This window comes from Arachis stenosperma, chromosome 9 (assembly GCF_014773155.1).
Source record: "Arachis stenosperma cultivar V10309 chromosome 9, arast.V10309.gnm1.PFL2, whole genome shotgun sequence".
Lineage (NCBI taxonomy): Eukaryota > Viridiplantae > Streptophyta > Magnoliopsida > Fabales > Fabaceae > Arachis > Arachis stenosperma.
The window spans coordinates 147,509,252-147,514,071 of record NC_080385.1 but is presented as its reverse complement, the minus strand read 5'-3'; the positions used below and the strand labels follow the sequence as shown (position 1 = coordinate 147,514,071).

Sequence of the window (4,820 nt, the reverse complement as noted above, 5' to 3'; positions counted from 1 at the left end):
TGTCAAATTTCTCTAACATAGATGTTATTATCCTCTTTATTATCTCAATTGGAAATTGCAACGACTCCATCAATGATAATTTAACCTCACATATTCGAGAAAAATATAAATTAGGAGCGGGATATTTAGTTCGTGAAAACATCTCAGTCACATTAAAGAAAACTTTTAAGCTATTGCAAACTTACCTTGCAATTTCCTTCCTTTCAATAGGTAAAGCCTTATACTTGGTGTCTCGCTGCTTTAATCTATTAGGTAGCATTTGGTGGAGAGACAAAAATGGAAAGACTGGGACTGAAAGACAAAGACTAAGAAACAGAAATTGAAATAAATCTCAGTATTCTATTTAGTGCAAAGTGGGAGACAGAAATTGAAACAAGAATGAAATTCTAATTTAATTTGTACAAAAGGTAAAATTGGAATTAATAAATTGAAATAAACATATTTTAAAAATAAAATATTATTAAATTTTCAGTCTCTATCTCTAAAAATTTTAGTCTCCTATGTCTTCCCTTTTTAGAGGTACTGAAATACTGAAATTTTAGAGACAGAGACAGAAATTTTAGTACCAGTCTCTGAACTAACAAACATGATACTGAATCACAGTCTTCTAGTATCAGTACCTCAAAATGATATCTTAAAAACATCTTTGATAAGAGGAAGAGGAGGGAGGCGCATTAGGATTTCTAAGTCTGGGTGAGAAGGACTAAGAGCATTTTTTTATTATTATTTTATTTTTAAAGTTAAGAGTGAAATTCGAATCTAAAATCTATAAGTAACCATGAAAAACTATGACATTCGAGTTATAAATTTTGGAGATAATGGGACATATTGCCCCATACCCAAACAAAAAACAATCAGGTCGACCAAATCCGCTCCATTTAACATGGGGCAGATAGAATTGCCTTCCCAAAATACAATCTTGACACCACAGATATTTCTTAAAAGTTAAAACCATAAAAACTTCCCTCTAATTCATATGTTTGATGTTTCACACTTTCAAGTTACTAAAAACAAATCTTTTTCATTACAACAAAAACCACAGATGACAGTGAACTTTTTTCTACATGATGAAGTGGATTCTACCCTAGCAAATCAAGAATCAAAACCAGAATATATACCACTTTCCCTCAACAACCTCTTCTCTTCTTCAACATAACTTTTCCCTCTACTTGCCTGACCAAGTTCCCTTTTCCTCTTTTCCTTCTGAAAGAATGAAAGATTCTTCTTATCGTTCCGAGTCTGAACAGTCGCCAGCTGCTCTCCAATCGATATAGCCTCTCTTGTTTTCTGTCGCTATTCGTATGATTCTTCAGTTTCCTTGTTGTCACGCTTGTCTTTTCCAGTGGACCAAGGCCAATCTTGCTTTGTGTCGCCTTCTTTCGGCGGGGGTACCTTCAATACCGACGGTCCACCTTTATATCCATGCCACCTCAGAGCCTCAAAATCAATTGCAGCACTTTTCTGCTTCCCAGATTTTCCTGCAGACATGTACAGAAAAATCATATTGCAATCAAAATAGTGAGCAAATTTCAATATGTCAACTTTTTAAAAGCACCAAGTATGAAGCAATAATAATAATATTGGTTATGGAAACTAGGAGCTTCATGAACCAACAACACTCACCAATCGTGCTAAAGATCCCAATGTTTCTCATTTAAGTTCAATTGAAAATATCTAGGGCGAATTATACCGGCGTCTCCCCAGGTTTCATGAAATCCAACTTCTTTCTAAAATCACACATTATTGATTATCCTATCCATAGATTTGAGTAGTAATACACTTGATACTTTCGTATTTTTTATAATATGATACTAAGACCCTATAAACAAGACAGTAACATCAGAAAGGTCAATGTCACCTAGACAAATAGATGAGAATCACGATGAATTTTGCCAAACCTGAGTGAAGGTCGTCATAATTTGCCCAAATATCTGTTATTCTAGAAGGTAAAGAAACCATAACTGGAATCACATTTGTCATAGTTGATTGTATACTCACATTTATCAATCTTTTTTATGCATGTATAGATCTCAATCAATTCTTCTAATAAGTAATCTAACATTTCACGACATGGATCACGACATTAGGTAACGTAACATCCTTTGGAAGACCATAATTATATAGTCATCAGTAATTGCTTGGTATGCAATCCTCAACATTATCACTAGATTATTAATTACTATCCACATTAACAAGAAGAAACAACCTATTTGAGAATGCAGCATCATCAAATTGTGCAACCTCTCTTCCATAAATTGTTTCTCAACCATCTCTCAACTTTAGGGTATGTTTGGTTAGAACATACCATGAGAAATTCTACTCTATCAGTTGCCAACAACGATATGATCATCAAGGAATGTTCCATTTTTTTGTTTTTGTGCTCAGAAATATTCAAAACAAAACCTGAAAGAACCATATCAAGGTTTCACAACTAGAATGGAAGTTGATACACACACTAGAGTTGAAGCAAATATAGAGAATAAAACCATGAGATACATTGTGAATAATATATATGTTGGGATATTTACTACCGTCGCACAGCTTAAAACACAGTTTTTGTACATAATCATAACAACCATCTATGTGCATTGCCACATTCATCTTTCAACAAAACTAGGATACTCTTCAGAATCTACTCCCTCCATTTCATACAAGTCGTTTTAATTTTTCTAGTATGCAATTTGTACAATCTGCACCTATCATTCATTCAAATCGACCTTTTAGTTTGAAATGAAGGGAGTCACAGTGTGACACATAGATTCAGCCTAGATACAATCTGCACCTATCATTCAATCAAGAACTTTTCATAAGATCAGAACTTCATCATACATGTCACCAATTCATTCAATCAAATACCTTTTGATTTCTTCCCACTGGCTTCATTATCGTTGTCAGAGTCGGAATGCGAAGCCGGCGACTCGTCACCCGAGAGGTGTGTGTGGTTGGAGAAATTATTATAATTTCTAGGAATTTTAAGATAGGAATATCATATTCTCATGTTTGATTCAAAGTTTGAAAAGCTATTCTAAGCAAGTTTGATTCAAGGAAATCAGAATACCATCATTTCAATTCCCATATTTCCCTTGGGTATCTTTGATTCCCATGGGAATGAAATCTTTGTAAGAAAGTAATACTTGAATCACACACACCCGAGGAGTCATCATCCTCAATCTTAGGGGTAGGGGTGTGCATGGTTCAGTTTTTCTATAAACTGAACTGAAACTGCACTAAACCATTTTAAATAGTTTAAAAACTGAACCAAACTACTTTGTCATATATAAAACTGGTTCTAAACCAGTTTATAATACAGTGCACCAGTTTAAACCAGTTCATAAAAATAAAATTGGTTTTAATTAAAAAAACCAGTTTAAACTGGTTTATAGGCTAAAACTAGTTTTCACACTCTCCCTCTTTCTTTCCCTCTCTCTCTCCCCTCTCACACTCTGTCTTTCCTCTCCCTCCCCTCTCTCTCTCTCCCTCTCTCTCTCCCTCCCCCTCTCTCTCTCTCCCTCCCTCCTTCTCTCTCTCTCTCTCTCTCTCTCTCCTTTTCCTCTTCTGCTCTCTCTCTCTCTCTTCTTCCCTCACTCTCTCCTTCTCCCATCTCTCTTCTTTCTCTCTTTTTTCTCTCTCTTCTCCTCTCCCTCTCTCTCCTTTCTCTCTTTCTTTCTCTATCTTCTTCTCTCCCTTTCTCCCCCTCCTTTCTCTCTCTTCCTCCTCTCTATTTTCCTTTTCCCCCTCTCTCTCTCCTTCCCCTCTCTCTCCCCTCCCCTCTCTTTGTCTTTCTCTCTTTCTCCCTCTCTCCCCCTTCTCTCTCCCTTTTCTCCCTCTCTATCCCTTTTCTCTCATTCTCTCTCTCCCCTATCCCTCTTCCTCTCTCTCTCTCTCCTTTCCTCTCCCCCTCTCTCTCTTCCCCCTCTCTCTCTTCTCTCTCCCTCTCTCTCCGTCCTCTTTCCCTCTCGCCTTCTCTCCCTCCTCTCTCTCTCTCTTTTTCTCTCTCATTTCCCTCTTCCTCTCTTTCTCTTCTTTGCTCTCTCTCTCTCCTCTCTCTCTCCCTCCTCTCTCTTCCTCTTCTCTCTCGCTCCCCTTCTTTCTCCCCCTCCCTCTCTTTGTCTTCCTCTCTCTCTCCACCTTTTTCTTTTCTCTCTCTTCCCCTCTCTCTCCCTATCTCCATCTCTCTCTCACTCCATTCTCTCTCTCTCTCCTCTGCCGCTCTTTCTTCCCCTCCCCTTTCTTTCGCTCTCCTTTTCTCCCTCTCTATCCATTTCTCTCATTTTTCTCTCTCCCATATCCCTCTCTCCCATTTCTTTCTCTCTCTTTCTCTCTCTCCTTCTCTCTGTCTCTCTCAATTTTTCTCCCTCTTTCTTCCTCCTTCTCTCTTTTCTTGCGCTCTTTTTCCCCCTCTCTTCTCTCTCTTCCTCTCTCTCCTCTTCCTCTTCTCTCTCTCCTCCTTCTCTCTCTTATTTTGGAAAAAAAAGAAAGAGAAGAGGGATATAGAGTGAGAAAAGAATGAGAGAGAAAGAAAAAAGAGAGAAAAAAAGGAGAGAAAGAGAATAAGGAGAGAGAGAAAGGAGAAAAAAGAGAGAGAAAGAAGGGAATGAGAGAGAGAAATAAGGGAAGGAGAGAGAGAAGAATAGGAAAGAGAAAGAAAAAGAGAAAATGAAGAGAGAAAAGAGGATGAGAGAGCGGAGGTGGGAGAGAAGGCAGAGGAGAGAACAAAAGGGTAAAGAGGGAAAAAGAGGAAAGAGAGAGAAAGGAAGAGGAGAGAGAGAGAGAGAGGGAGAGGGGAGAAAGGAAGAGAGAGAGAGAGAGAGAGATGAGGG

The 4,820-nt window shown here is 38.0% G+C and overlaps 1 pseudogene; it reads right to left on the bottom strand.

Annotated features, from left to right (window-relative positions):
• Window positions 1–1,092: 1,092 nt before the first annotated feature.
• LOC130947781 (uncharacterized) overlaps window positions 1,093–4,820 on the bottom strand; it is a 10,203-nt pseudogene continuing 6,475 nt past the window's right edge.